The 16,342-nt window shown below is 46.3% G+C and overlaps 1 long non-coding RNA gene across 1 annotated transcript in view; it reads right to left on the reverse strand.

Moving 5' to 3' along the window:
* Window positions 1–16,342, reverse strand: part of LOC140386045 (uncharacterized) — a 266,317-nt gene that overhangs the window by 110,483 nt on the left and 139,492 nt on the right. The window lies entirely within an intron of this gene.

Below are 16,342 nucleotides of genomic sequence, written 5' to 3' on the forward strand. Positions count from 1 at the left end.
AGTCGCCACATTCCGGCGCCTGTTCGGGGAGGCTGTTATGGGAATTGAACCGTGCTGCTGGCCTGCCTTGGTCTGGTTTCAAAGCCAGCGATTTAGCCCAGTGTAGTTCCACTCCTTGCCAAAACAGGGACGCTCCCTGCTTTCGGCCCTGACTATCTCCGTAAAACCGATCCCATTAACTCTGCTTCTCTCTGCACAGCTGTGCATTTCCACTATTTATCATTTTCATTCCAGAGTCACAGTAGCCTCGTGGCAATATTTTGAAAATGTGATTTTTCAACTTTCAACTGACTGAAAACTGAGACAGAGCAAATTCTTTAAAAACGCAAGGTCACATTCCAAGGCGAAGATGTGAAATAAATTAAGCACCTCCAGAGGAGTGTGAAGAAGGAGACATTTCCTATAATCAAGACATCCATCAAAACTTGTAACTGTCTCAGAAAGAGACATTAAAAATGCAGAGTATTGGCTGTTAAAACAATGGCTGCCACAGTCAGACACATATAAAACCGGACAGAAATACACAGTGGGTGTAGTATTTCAAGGCAAGGCTGGTCAGCTACTAGAGAGAGATTGCAAGTGACACAGGTGGTGTCAAGAAAGACTTTGCAGAAGGATACCCTCTCTCCCGCTCTCTGTTTTGGAATAAGAGTGTCACCAGGTTCAAGAAGCCAACTCTACCAGAAACCTACCAAAGAACCAAGAATCTCATAATAATTACACCATATTCAACAAAAGGCTACATCCAAGAAAAAGCTAACCCAAATCGGCCACAGTATTTAAAATCTATGCCTTAAGGGGAAATCAAAGGGCACTTTACCATATATTATTTTACCTTTTTTTATTGGACTCTAGCTCCCCTTATTTCTGATATGTGTGTGTGTGTGCACTCGAATGACTGCATGAGGGCCAAATGCTTGATGTTGTGCTATTATCTTTCTCGGGTCTAATGGTGAATAAATTTGCACTTTCTTTCACTCAAAAAAGCCTTGTTTGATTGGCTCCTTATTTTTCACAGGTGAAATAGATAAATTTATTCTGATTATCTTCATGAAAAAGGAAACTTACAACCTTTGTTGTTTAAGGGGCAGCACGGTAGCCTTGTGGATAGCACAATTGCTTCACAGCTCCAGGGTCCCAGGTTCGATTCCGGCTTGGGTCACTGTCTGTGCGGAGTCTGCACGTCCTCCCCGTGTGTGGGTGGGTTTCCTCCAGGCACTCCGGTTTCCTCCCACAGTCCAAAGATGTGCAGGTTAGGTGGATTGGCCATGATAAATTGCCCTTAGTGTCCAAAATTGCCCTTAGTTTTGGGTGGGGTTACTGGGTTATGGGGATAGGGTGGAGGTGTTGACTTTGGGTAGGGTGCTCTTTCCAAGAGCGGGTGCAGACTCGATGGGCCGAATGGCCTCCTTCTGCCCTGTAAATTCTATGATAATCTATGACCAACCGAGGAAGTTGAATAGAGGGAGGCAGTTTATTTTGATTTGATTTGATTTATCATTGTCACATGTATTAGAATACAGTGAAATGTATTGTTTCTTGCATGCTGTACAAACAATGCATACCGTATATAGGGAATGAAGGAGAGATTGCAGAATATAATGTGATTCCATGTTCAGCTTATATCTGTTGACCAGACCAGTGTATTATCTATATACCAGTTTTCTATGAGGCCAACTTGCATTGGATCTGAGAAAAGTAGTAAACCTGATATAGTGCCAATTCCTGTCACCCTCATATTGTTGAACTCTGGCCAATTTCTTTGCCACAGATGTGATTTCAGCAACAAGGCTTTACATCACCTCCACAGCCTTGCAAAATCAGGGTTACTAGATCTAAAGTTGGTTTCTTGCCATTTTCCAATCATCTCTTCTTATACACAGCAGATTGACCGTTCTTTCCTCTAATGGACTGATTAATATTTCATAGGAAACCTTTCCCTCTCGCTGTTACTGATCTATCAATAAGCACAGTAATGGTTGCATGCATGAATCTTTGCAGCACTATAGTCCAGCATACATTTTATCCCCTTCTCCATTATCTTACCTTATATCCCAAAAATTATAAGCCACGCTACGGTAAGGTCCCCTGAGTGTGAATAGCGCTCTGGTAGCTCAGCTACGGAAATTGAATGTGAGCTTCATGAGGTACTTAATCATTTAAATCTCACCCTGTCCTCAGTCAATGTTGAGACACATCTCCCCACACTGCTACCGCTAGCCAGTGACCAGGATTCGCAAACTTTGCTAAATTTTGCTTTCCGAGTTCACAGTTAATGGGGCCATTCATATTATTCCACCACTGCTCTGGCTGAGGCAATTAATTGAGCTAAATACAAGATACAGAAATAAAAACTGAAAATGCTGGATACACTCAGCAAGTCTGGCAACATCTGCGGAGAGAAGAAGAAAGTTAATGAGCTGGATTCTCCGCTTTGCGACACCGTAAACGAGAATTGAGATTGGGCAGAGATTCGTGCAAATGGGAAAAATCCGATTCCATGCCATGCTCCGTCTCGCTGGCGGAGGTATCAATGTTTGTGTCCTGCTCCATGGATCCATGCAAAATCATCATTTGCATGGTTTTAATATCATTCTTGGCTTGGAAACTTTATGTTGCACCCGTCCGCGATGCTCTGTTCCTCTTAGGCTGAAGTCTTGCGGGCGCAAATTAGTGTAGGTATTTACAAGCGGGGCGTGGGCAACATGGCTGCTGAAGGGGAGCAGGAGGCTGAAAGAACACTGAAAAAACCTCAAATATTGTCAAGCTTTCATGGGGGAGGTGGAGGGTATGCTGGCGGAGAGGGTGGTTCCCCAGGCCAGGGGCAGTACCGGGGAACAACTTGCTGCCAAGTCTGTGGACCCGGGGTGCCCCCCTCGGCATCGGGGTGACCTGGCTCAGATCATCATTGCTGTGGTAAGTGTTTGAAATGCACCCCTTTGGTTAGTTACAGGCTCCTCACTGCTCACACTGCTGACTGCCTGCTGTGTCCTGTGAATGGCTAGGTGGATTGGCCATGCTAAATTGCCACGAGTGTCCAAAAAGGTTAGGAGGGGTTATTGGGTTACAGGGATAGGGTGGAAGTGAGGGCTTAAGTGTATCGGTGCAGACTCGATGGGCCGAATGGCCTCGTTCTACACTGTATGTTCTATGTTCTTGTTCTAATGCACAGAGAGCCTCTGGTCATCTGGGAGCCCACTGAATATCCTTGTATCCCAGCTTTATCATCAAGGGGATGCATGTGGCCAAGCTCAATCAGTGGCCCACCAAATGTTAGCACTCCTCAGAAGTATTGCCCCATTGCAGAGAAAGCAGGGCATTAGCATACCTCATCCCAACCAAAAGGCCTTTAGAACCCTCACTATGTTCTCTGCCCATCGCAGGATAGAGGCCGCTCCAGTGACCCCCAACCTTTAGGATCACCAGCTGTCTCTTCCTGGTCAGGCTGACAGTGCTGACTGCCTCTGCCACCACTTCCCAGGTACTGTTCAGGCTTGAGTCTGTGGCCCGACTGGAAAAGAAGGTGTACCTCCTCTCATCAACGGCACGGGGCATTGGATCCAACTCAGACTCCAGAATTCGGGTGGTCAGGTCTTCTCTGAGCCATCTCCATGGCTGCAGTGAGTATGTGGTAAGCTGAGCACTTAAAATCCAGCTCCAGCTGTCAGGCTCTTCAGCGCTAATACTGCCCTCAGCGGTTACAATGCCCGCTCGGCCAGGAATTGCTCTCACCTCGTGGCAGCAGAGTACTGGGCCATTTGCATATTCTGACTGGCTTACCGAATAGTGTCCCATTGGAAATGTGAATAGAATGCTATTCAGCCCCAGCGGAAGTCGAAGATCCAGCTGCACAGGGAGGGGTCAAGTCGAAGATTGCGTAGTTTTGTTATTAGTCTTGTCGGGATAATGGTGTTGAAGGCGGAGCTGTAGTCGATGAACAGCAGTCTTACATAGGTGTCCTTGTTGTCGAGGTGTTTGAGTGTTGATTGTCGACCCATGGAGATAGCATCTGCTGTGGACCGGTTGCGGTGATAGGCAAACTGCAGTGGATCGAGACCGTCTGGGAGGCTGGCAGTGATCCATCTATGATTAGCCGCTCAAAGCATTTCATGATAACAGACGTCAGGGCTGTCATTGAGGCAGGCTACCTTGTTCTTCTTTGGTACTGGTATTATGGTGGTCTTCTTGAAGGAGGTGAGGACCTCAGAGCGGAGGAGTGAGGTGGTGAAGATATCTGCGAATACACTCGCCAGCTGGTCTGCGCAGGCCTGAGTGTTCACCCAGGGACTCCGTCGGGGCCCTTCGCTTTCCGCGGATTCACTTTCAAGAAGGCAGCACTTACTCCTGAGGCTGTAATAGTGGGTATGGGTGTGTCCAGGTCTGTTGGGGCGGGTGGCACTGGTGCATTGGCTGACTGTTCAAGTGCATAATTCTCTGAAGGTAGGCAGGCAAGTTGAAACAATTGTTAAGAAGGCTTATAGGATTCTTGGATTTATAAATAGAGGTACAGAATATAAAAGCAAGGAAGTGATACCACACTTCTGCAAATCAGTGGTCAGACAACATTTGGAGTACTGTGTTCAGTTCTGGGTACCTTATTTAAGGAAGGATGTTGAAGTCCTGGAGAGAGTGCAGAGGAGATTTACAAGAATGGTACCAGGAATTAGGAATTTTAGATAATAATAATCGCTTATTGTCACAAGTAGGCTTCAATGAAATTACTGTGAAAAGCCCCTAGTCGCCACATTCCGGTGTCAAGTAAAGATTGGAGAAATTGGGTTTTGATCTTTTGGAGCAAAGATTAAGAGGTGACCTTACTGAGGTGTTCAAAATTATGAACAATTGTGACTGGGTAAAGAAGGATATTCTGTTTTCACTAGTTGGTAAGTCAGTGACTAGGGGTCGCAATTTCAAGATGGTCAGCAAGAGAGTTCTGAGTGAGATGAGGAAAGTTCTTTACTCAGAGAGTTGTTGGGGTTTGAAATGTGCTGCCTGGGAGAGTGGTGGAGATGGATTCCACAGGAGGTTTCAAAAGAGAGCTGGATATCTCTGAAAGTGATTAACTTAGAGGGCCACGGAGATAGGGCTGGAGAATGGGGCTAGCCAGGTAGCTCTTTTGGGAGCCGACTGTTGCCTTTTTTTGCTTGCTATAAATATGGCAGCCAATAAGGTTGCCCTTCTTTCTTTAGATATCGATACTATATTGCTTTCAAAGTCGCCAGGTATCAAATGATACCGCCACAAGGTTCAACCGGGTATTGATCAAAGAGCCACACATTCAGTTAGTTAGTTCAAGATCAATGGTACTTTATTTACACACAAGATTAACTTACACATGCAACAAGAACACTACTAGTTAAACTACACCTAACAACTATGACAACCTGTACTTAACTTCAGGCACCCGGCTTAGGTCAGAGAAACATTGGCCTTTGTTCGAATCTGGATCTACTGGGTCTGGAGAAGTAACTGCTGCTCAGCTGGGCTCATCCGTCTGGTAGCGAGCGTTGAACTTGAACTTGCTTCTGGTCGTGGTGTTGCGATTGGAGATGGACGTTGCCGGAACACCAGGTCCAAAAGAGCTCAAACACATGGTAGTGTCTCTCTTTATCCTTGGGGAGTTTTGCGCTCTTTTGGGTGGTCCTTAGGTTTGGACCCAATTAATTGGGCAGTTCTCGATCACTGCCTTTGATCTGAGCCAATAAAGGGGCGGGTGCCTTGATGGCTGTGTGTGTCCTAAGCGGCCATTGACCTTGCTGTTTATGCTTCCTGAGTAAAGGGAGTGGCTCCGAAATGTCTGGACTTGTATCGGTTACCTGAGTATCAATCCTTTGTCTTAAGGAGATGGGCCATCAAAATGCTAATCGGTTGGGGGTTTCAATGCTGTCTGGATTCTCTGCTCACAAATATACCTTTAGGCTCTGTGCTTGCCTGAATCTTACATTGTCCACATTTCCCTTTAGGCTTTGCGAACGTCCATGTTTCTTGTTGTAAGTGGCCATCCCAGATGGCTACACAGCGCATACATGATGGGCTGAATGGCCTCCTTCTGTGCAACAAAAACAACGTTAATTTGCAATTAATAATAAAACTTGTGACTGTCATGGAGAGCCAGGTCCAGCAGAACGATCAGGGGTTGTCAGATATGCCCACGGACCTGCAATCAGTCACTCTGGCCAAAGGCTCTATACAGCGGTGGCTAGGCGAGAGGGGGACAAGGCACCTCGAACTACTTCCACATGCTCCTTCTTGCCCTGGAGCCAGGAAGGTGCAATCATGGAAGCAGGCGTGCCAGCTAGCTGCCCCAGTGTTCATCATCGCAGGGTGCTCAAAGGGTGCCTTACTGCTCCTTCCCACCTCTTCCACGACCCAATTCGCCTTTCACAGCCAACCCCAACTCTACCTCCCTCAGTCAACCATGCCCCTTCTTCCTTTCGCAGGCAACATATGATTTCAATGCATCAGTGCCTCCTCTGCCTTGATGCATCAAAAGTCCCTCCATAAGAAAAGTAGTTCCTGCTCACTCCAATTCTGGCAGCAAGACTACCTCACCTTCTCTATGCCACTTTTAACCAATCAGGACTCTGAAAGCATTTGTTTGTCAATTGCTGCAGACTTAATGCAAAGGTACAAGTTAATCTGGGAAAATTGTGTTTTAATGAGCATACATGAGGCGCTAATGTATTAAAATTTGGCGCCTGTTACTTGCCATTGGGAAGCATGATCTTGCCTCCATCTGCCACCACCTTAATACCCAATTTATATCCCAATATTGGAAAGATGACAATTCCGTTCCTGCTGAAGTAAAAAACAACCAAGTCACCTTATTTCCTGCTCTTAATAATAATAATCTTGATTATCACAAGTAGGCTTACATTAACACTGTTGGGTGGCACAGTAGCTATGGGAAGCACGGTAGCACAGTGGTTAGTACTGTTGATTCATAGTGCCATGGTCCCAGGTTTGATTCCCGGCTTGGGTCACTGTCTGTGCGGAGTCTGCACGTTCTCCCCGTGTCTGCATGGGTTTCCTCCGGGTGCTCCAGTTTCCCCCCACAAGTCCCGAAAGACGTGCTGTTAGGTGAATTGGACATTCTGAATCTCCCTCTGTGTACCCGAACAGGCGCCGGAGTGTGGTGACTAGGGGCTTTTCACAGTAACTTCATTGCAGTGTAAGCATGTGTACCAAAGAAGACAATACGGGTATTCCCCAATCGGTCTGTGTACCAAAGAAGACAATACGGGTATTCCCCAATCGGAAACCCTGGCTCAACCAAAGGGCTCACTCCCTGCTGAAGTTCCAGATGGAGGCGTTCAAATCTGACGAGCCTGACCTATATAAGAAATCCAGGTGCAACGTATGGAAAGTCATCAGGGATGCAAAAAGACAATACCGCATCAAACTACAGTCCCAGGCCAACGACACTAACCCACGACGACGATGGCAGGGCCTACGCAAGATCACAGGCTACAAAGCAAGTCCAGGCAGAATATCTGGGGCTGGAGCATCCCTACCCGATGACCTGAACAAGTTCTATGTCTACTTTGAGCAGTCAGCCAATGCATCAGTGCCACCCGCCCCAACAGCCCTGGACACACTCATACCCACTATTATAGAACAAAGAACATAGAACAATACAGCGCAGTACAGGCCCTTCGGCCCATGATGTTGCACCGAAACAAAAGCCATCTAACCTACACTATGCCATTATCATCCATATGTTTATCCAATAAACTTTTAAATGCCCTCAATGTTGGCGAGTTCACTACTGTAGCAGGTAGGGCATTCCACGGCCTCACTACTCTTTGCGTAAAGAACCTACCTCTGACCTCTGTCCTATATCTATTACCCCTCAGTTTAAAGTTATGTCCTCTCGTGCCAGCCATTTCCATCCGCGGGAGAAGGCTCTCACTGTCCACCCTATCCAACCCCCTGATCATTTTGTATGCCTCTATTAAGTCTCCTCTTAGCCTTCTTCTCTCCAACAAAAACAACCTCAAGTCCATCAGCCTTTCCTCATACGATTTTCCCTCCATACCAGGCAACATCCTGGTAAATCTCCTCTGCACCCGCTCCAAAGCCTCCACGTCCTTCCTATAATGCGGTGACCAGAACTGTACGCAATACTCCAAATGCGGCCGAACCAGAGTTCTGTACAGCTGCAACATGACCTCCCGACTCCGGAACTCAATCCCTCTACCAATAAAGGCCAACACTCCATAGGCCTTCTTCACAACCCTATCAACCTGGGTGGCAACTTTCAGGGATCTATGTACATGGACACCTAGATCCCTCTGCTCAGCCACACTTTCAAGAACTTTACCATTAGCCAAATATTCCCCATTCCTGTTATTCCTTCCAAAGTGAATCACCTCACACTTCTCTACATTAAACTCCATTTGCCACCTCTCAGCCCAGCTCTGCAGCTTATCTATATCCCTCTGTAACCTGCTACATCCTTCCACACTATCGACAACACCACCGACTTTAGTATCGTCTGCAAATTTACTCACCCACCCTTCTGCGCCTTCCTCTAGGTCATTGATAAAAATGACAAACAGCAACGGCCCCAGAACAGATCCTTGTGGTACTCCACTTGTGACTGAACTCCATTCTGAACATTTCCCATCAACCACCACCCTCTGTCTTCTTTCAGCTAGCCAATTTCTGATCCACATCTCTAAATCACCCTCAATCCCCAGCCTCCGTATTTTCTGCAATAGCCTACCGTGGGGAACCTTATCAAACGCTTTGCTGAAATCCATATACACCACATCAACTGCTCTACCCTCATCTACCTGTTCAGTCACCTTCTCAAAGAACTCAATAAGGTTTGTGAGGCATGACCTACCCTTCACAAAGCCATGCTGACTATCCCTGATCATATTATTCCTATCTAGATGATTATAAATCTTGTCTCTTATAATCCCCTCCAAGACTTTACCCACTACAGACGTGAGGCTCACCGGTCTATAGTTGCCGGGGTTGTCTCTGCTCCCCTTTTTGAACAAAGGGACCACATTTGCTATCCTCCAGTCCTCTGGCACTATTCCTGTAGCCAATGATGACATAAAAATCAAAGCCAAAGGTCCAGCAATCTCTTCCCTGGCCTCCCAGAGAATCCTAGGATAAATCCCATCAGGTCCCGGGAACTTATCTATTTTCAGCCTGTCCAGAATTGCCAACACCTCTTCCCTACGTACCTCAATGCCATCTATTCTATTAGCCTGGGGCTCAGCATTCTCCTCCACAACATTATCTTTTTCCTGAGTGAATACTGACAAAAAATATTCATTTAGTATCTCGCCTATCTCTTCAGACTCCACACACAATTTCCCATCCCTGTCCTTGACTGGTCCTACTCTTTCCCTAGTCATTCGCTTATTCCTGACATACCTATAGAAAGCTTTTGGGTTTTCCTTGATCCTTCCTGCCAAATACTTCTCATGTCCCCTCCTTGCTCGTCTTAGCTCTCTCTTTAGATCTTTCCTCGCTATCTTGTAACTATCCATCGCCCCAACTGAAACGTCACACCTCACCTTCACATAGGCCTCCTTCTTCCTCTTAACAAGAGATTCCACTTCCTTGGTAAACCATGGTTCCCTCGCTCGACACCTTCCTCCCTGCCTGACCGGTACATACTTATCAAGAACACGCAGTAGCTGATCCTTGAACAAGCCCCACTTATCCAGTGTGCCCAACACTTGCAGCATACTTCTCCACCTTATCCCCCCCAAGTCATGTCTAATGGCATCATAATTGCCCTTCCCCCAGCTATAACTCTTGCCCTGCAGTGTATACTTATCCCTTTCCGTCATTAACGTAAACGTCACCGAATTGTGGTTACTGTCCCCAAAGTGCTCTCCTACCTCCAAATCCAACACCTGGCCTGGTTCATTACCCAAAACCAAATCCAACGTGGCCTCTCCTCTTGTTGGCCTATCAACATATTGTTTCAGGAAACCCTCCTGCACACACTGTACAAAAAACGACCCATCTATTGTACTCGAACTATATCTTTTCCAGTCAATATTTGGAAAGTTAAAGTCTCCCATAATAACTACCCTGTTACTTTCGCTCTTATCCAGAATCATCTTCGCCATCCTTTCCTCTACATCCCTAGAACTATTAGGAGGCCTATAAAAAACTCCCAACAGGGTGACCTCTCCTTTCCTGTTTCTAACTTCAGCCCATACTACCTCGGAAGAAGAGTCCCCATCTAGCATCCTCTCCACCACCGTAATACTGCTCTTGACTAGCAGCGCCACACCTCCCCCTCTTTTGCCTCCTTCTCGGAGCTTACTAAAACACCTAAACCCCGGAACCTGCATCATCCATTCCTGTCCCTGCTCTATCCATGTCTCCGAAATGGCCACAACATTGAAGTCCCAGGTACCAATCCATGCTGCCAGTTCCCCTACCTTGTTTCGTATACTCCTGGCATTGAAGTAGACACACTTCAAAGCACCTACCTGAACACTGGCCCCCTCCTGCGACGTCAAATCTGTGCTCCTGACCTCTATACTCTCATTCTCCCTTACCCTAAAACTACAATCCAGGTTCCCATGCCTCTGCTGCATTAGTTTAAATCCCCCCCAAAGAGCACTAACAAATCTCCCCCCCAGGATATTTGTGCCCCTCAGGTTCAAATGTAGACCATCCTGTCTGTAGAGGTCCCACCTTCCCCAGAAAGAGCCCCAGTTATCCAGAAATCTGAATCCCTCCCGCCTGCACCATCCCTGTAGCCACGTGTTTAAATGCTCTCTCTCCCTATTCCTCATCTCACTATCACGTGGCACGGGCAACAACCCAGAGATAACAACTCTGTTTGTTCTAGTTCTGAGCTTCCATCCTAGCTCCCTGAAAGCCTGCCTGACATCCTTGTCCCCTTTCCTACCTATGTCGTTAGTGCCAATGTGGACCACGACTTGGGGCTGCTCCCCCTCCCCCTAAGGACCCGGAAAACACGATCCGAGACATCACGTACCCTTGCACCTGGGAGGCAACATACCAAACGTGAGTCTCTCACGCTCCCACAAAATCTCCTATCTGTGCCCCTGACTATAGAGTCCCCAATTACTAATGCTCTGCTCCTCTCCCCCCTTCCCTTCTGAGCAACAGGGACAGACTCCGTGCCAGAGGCCTGTACCCCATGGCTTACCCCTGGTAAGTCGTCCCCCCCCACAAGTATCCAAAGCGGTATACTTGTTTCTCAGGGGAACGACCGCAGGGGATCCCTGCACTGACTGCTTTTTCCCAGTCCCTCTTACAGTTACCCACCTATCTCCAATCTTTGGTGTAACTAATTCCCTGAAGCTGCTATCTATGACCCCCTCTGCCTCCCGAATGATCCGAAGTTCTTCCAACTCCAGCTCCAGTTCCCTAACTCGGTCTTGGAGGAGCTAGAGATGGCAGCACTTCCTGCAGGTAAAATCAGCAGGGACACTAATTGCATAATTGCATCCCTCACCTCAAACATCCTGCAGGAGGAACATTGCACTCCCTTCCCTGCCAACCCTCTAACTTTCTACCAAGATCTGGCTCACAACTAAATGAAATTTTTTTTATATAAAAAAAAAAAATAATAATAATAAAATATGGTACTTACCTCACACCAAAGGGTTTTATTATTAGGTTAGAGGAGGAGGTAAGAGCCTCAGAGGTAAGAGCTGCCTTCTTGAAAGTGAATCCGCGGAAAGCGAAGGGCCCCGACAGAGTCCCTGGGCGAGCACTCAGAGCCTGCGCAGACCAGCTGGCGAGTATATTCGCAGATATCTTCAACACCTCACTCCTCCGCTCAGAGGTCCCCACCTCCTTCAAGAAGACCACCATAATATGAAAGAGAAAATGCTGGAAAATCTCAGCAAGTCTGGCAGCATCTGTAGGGAGAGAAAAGAGCTAACGTTTCGAGTCCGATGACTCTTTGTCAAAGCCAATGTATCGGACAAAGTCATCGGACTCGAAACGTTGCTCTTTTCTCGCCCTACAGATGCTGCCAGACTTGCTGAGATTTTCCAGCATTTTCTCTTTCGTTTCAGATTCCAGCACCCACAGTAATTTGCTTTGATTTTAGACCACCATAATATCAGTACCAAAGAAGAACAAGGTAGCCTGCCTCAAGGACTAGCGACCAGTGGCCCTGACGTCTGTTATCATAAAATGCTTCGAGCGGCTAGTTATGAGACGGATCACTGCCAGCCTCCGAGACGGTCTCGATCAACTGCAGTTTGTCTATCACCGCAACCGGTCCACAGCAGATGCTATCTCCCTGGGTCTGTAATCAACACTCGAACACCCCGACAACAAGGACACCTATGTAAGACTGCTGTTCATCGACTACAGCTCCGCCTTCAACACCATTATCCCGACAAGACTAATAACCAAATTCTGCAATTTTGGACCTGACCCCTCCCTGTGCAGCTGGATCCTTGACTTCCTCACCAACAGACCACAATCTGTCAAGAAAGGCAACAGCACATCCTCCACAAAGTTCACATCCGCAAGGATATGTGCTCAGTCCTCTACTGTACTCTCTATACACACATGACTGTGTGGCAAGATTTAACTCCAACTCAATCTATAAGTTTGCGGATGATATAACTGTGCTGGGCCGTATCTCAAACAACGACGAATCAGACTACAGGAGGAAGATAAATTACTTGGTTGCATGGTGTACCGAAAACAACCTCTCTCTAAATCTCAGAAAGGAACTGATCATCGACTTCAGGAAGCGTAGCACGACACACAATCCCGTCTGCATCAATGGCTCTGAAGTGAAGATGGTCGAAAGCTTTAAGTTCCTGGGGGTCACTATTGACAAATGTGATATAAAATAGTTACTTTAGAGATATTAGTTAATGTAATGTAGAGGTAGGCCAGTCTAATTCTGGTTAGTTCACAGACAAAGGATTTCAGACCGCATGGAAAAGCAGGAAGAGGTGTGTCCACCAAAGCAGGAGAAAAGGATGCTGAGTAATAGGGGCCAGAGGAAGGGATTGGAAGTGAGCCAATCAGAATAGATCAAACAGGTCAGGAGGGATATAGGATGACCTATGGGTGTCGAGTATGTGAAACTTGATGCCATTTGAATGTATCAGTACAGATTCCTTTGTCTCATATCCTCACTTGATTCCAGAAGTCCATGGAGCAGTATGTGCTTCATGCTCCTAGGAATTGAGGAAAGCTTGCAAGCTAAATAAAATAACGAATGCTGTACCTGCAAATCCATCTCGACTTTTATTGAGGCCAGACTGACGGGTAAAGAAACTTGGGATTCAACATTTGGTGCCGAAAACCCGGGATTTCTCAAGACGGTTCTGACCAACTGCAAAATCAGAATTAGACTGGTTATGAACAGGAGGATGGGGAAAGAGGGCCCACAATGCAGAACTGGAAAATGACCACGCATTGATTTTTCCCCTCTTCTTATCGTCTGATTAGTCTGGTCACTCGCGGTTGGTACGGAAAGATCGTCTCGACGAAATCAAAGGTCAGTCTGGGGATTAGCAATTTAACTGATGGGATTTCATATTGTTGATTCGGCTTGGGTTAGGGTTTTGGGCTGATGTGACTTCAGTAGTGAGGGTTCAGTCTATTATATGGGTAGAAAGGCTGATGTGACTTCAGTAGTGAGGGTTCAGTCTATTATATGGGTAGAAAGGCTGACGTGACTTCAGTAGTGAGGGTTCAGTCTATTATATGGGTAGAGAGGCTGATGAGACTTCAGTAGTGAAGGTTCAGTCTAGAATAACTGTTTTTAAATCTGAAAAGGATTCACTTCCATGTGTGAGTGTAGATCAAGGTACTTAAAAAAAAACTTGGCAACTGTTTAAAAACTAGATGAGGTGATGCTAGTTTTTCTTGGCCCTGAAAAAACACTCAAATCACTGTAATAAATTGTAACCAATTAACTTATAGTTGATTAAGCTAAAATTGTACCCTTGGACTGTAGTGGCGAAAAATGCAGTTCCGAGGACTAGTTGAGATTATGGGGAATTCCTTGGATAGCACAAATGATCCAGGCATGCCACTGCAAATATTATGTGATAAGTATCCGGATAAAGCGAAGGATTTTAGAAAAATGTCAGCACAGTTAAGAAGTAAAATGGGGGATGAATGGCCACTAGGGGGCACCAAAGACCTAGAAATTGTTAAGAAAATCCAGGGACAAATTTGGAAAAAGAGTCAAAGTATGAAAGCAAAAGAATTAATTGGATTATGGAGGCAATATTGTCAAGAGGAAAGAGATAAGATCATGTTGTCGAGTTGGCAGGACAATGCCCTTAAAATGGAATTCCAATTAGTGAACAGGGTAACCTAAAAACATTACAGGTCTTGAAAAAGGAATGTGCATTCAAAAAACGCGCAAGTAGAGACAGGAAAGACGCGGGTCAAACAAGAGATGAGCTACGTAGTTCAATGGCTGGCCTTGAATTGACAGAAAATGATAAATTCAATAATTTGGAAAAGTCACTAAAAGTTCCGACTGCACCTGTAGCATGGTCTGCACTCATTCCAGAACCACCAGAGTATAATAATATGTATCCAGTCATTGCTCCCCAGATTCCAAATATGCCAGTAACTCAAGCCCTTTTGGGTGATAGTGTGGGTCCTGATTTACCATCTTCACAATCAGTAGAGAAAGAGGAGCTCTGTTCCACAAGCCCAGTTAGCTCTAGGACCAGATCTCGGACAGCGAGAGAGGGGCTTGATCCTCACCAGAAACAATTAAGTATACCACCTAAGTCTCTCCAAACTAAGGAGAAACCACAAGGTTCGGGAACAAAGGAAGCTGCAACACATGATTTTGAAGAGAAAAAACTCCCCCTAGTGACAGGGAGAGACGTTGAAGTCTTCGAACAACCAGGGGAAATAGCTAGAGTGCCCCCTGGTGACATTCGGAGACAGTTACCGATTAGGAAGATGTGAAACCCTGACACGGCGACTGCCGGGGCGCAACCCACGATAGACGTTTACTTCCCATGGACACCCAGTGAGATCATGGCTATTATGGCTACAATCCCAGATAGAAATAAATCTCCTGCTACTTTTGTGGATTCCTTGAGAACTACCATCTCAATTTATCAAGCTGATTCTCGGGACCTCTGGGCCCTAGTCCAGCAGGTTTTAACCCCAGCAGAGTACCACAATTATCTTAACCACTTGAATTATGCTAGCCATGCCGCACTTCAGCAGGCCCATGCGTTAGACGACGATAGAAGGACACAGATCCTGAATGCGTTGAATAGCACATTTCAAAAGCCCATAAATCTTTCTGTTATCTTAGACCTAAAACCTAAGAAGATTGAAGAGCCAGAGGAATTTCTGGAGCGTTTTAATGAAATCTACCGTGGGCAGTCAGGCGACTTGCTATATCAAAATGGTCAGAATTCCCCTCAATATTGTGCTATGTTAATGCATTGCCTACCACCTTCTGTGGCTACTGCTGTGAAATGTGATAACATGAATTGGACAGAGAACGACCCTTCCCAGATGGCAAGGGCAGTCAGATTTTATTGGAAGGAGGGTGTAGGCCAGGAAGGAGGTTCAGTTACAAAGGTTAAGACTAAGTATGTAATGAAAAAGGATGATCTGCGACCCCAACAAGCGGCAGAAATGGTAGTTTAGCAGCAGCGGCCCCAATATTGTGACTTTGGGTGGGTGGATCAGCGAGGGGGAGGATACCAAACCCACCCAAAGGGACCCTCAGCTCCTTTTTATGGCCCACCGAATGCATCAACAGCTTTACAACCGCAGCCCCCTCTGAGGGGCCATTGGTCTACTGGGAGAAGAGGACGAGGCAGATATAGAGGGAGCAATGCATGTTTTAATTGCGGCCGTGCAGATCACTGGCAACAGGAATGCCCCTTTAAAAGACAGGCAGTAGAAGGAGATTATCCGACCCAAAGGAGGGGGTACCCACCAAGGGGAGGACAGACGAGATACACTGACTTCTCCCAGGAAAACCCTTTCCCAACACAGGATTGACTAGCTAATTTAGTCATAAGGACTCTCCAATCGGACAGGGAACCTATTATCTCTCTGCAGATAGGATATCAACATCACCCATTTGTAATCGACACTGGAGCAGCCATGTCTTCTGTGCAATCAGAACTTCGACTACCACTATCTGACCACACGCAGCAATTGTCGGGGTTTCAAGGACAGGTGTGTGAGTATCCTATTTCTGAACCTGTGACAGTCACTTACGAGAATAAGTCTGCAGATCATCAGTTTGTAGTGACTACTGGATTGGACTGTAACTTGTTGGCCCGAGATTTACTGTGTATCTTCCAGCTACAGCTAGAGTGCGGAGATGAGGGGGTAACAGTTAAATCATGGA

Source organism: Scyliorhinus torazame, chromosome 11 (genome assembly GCF_047496885.1).
Source record: "Scyliorhinus torazame isolate Kashiwa2021f chromosome 11, sScyTor2.1, whole genome shotgun sequence".
NCBI lineage: Eukaryota > Metazoa > Chordata > Chondrichthyes > Carcharhiniformes > Scyliorhinidae > Scyliorhinus > Scyliorhinus torazame.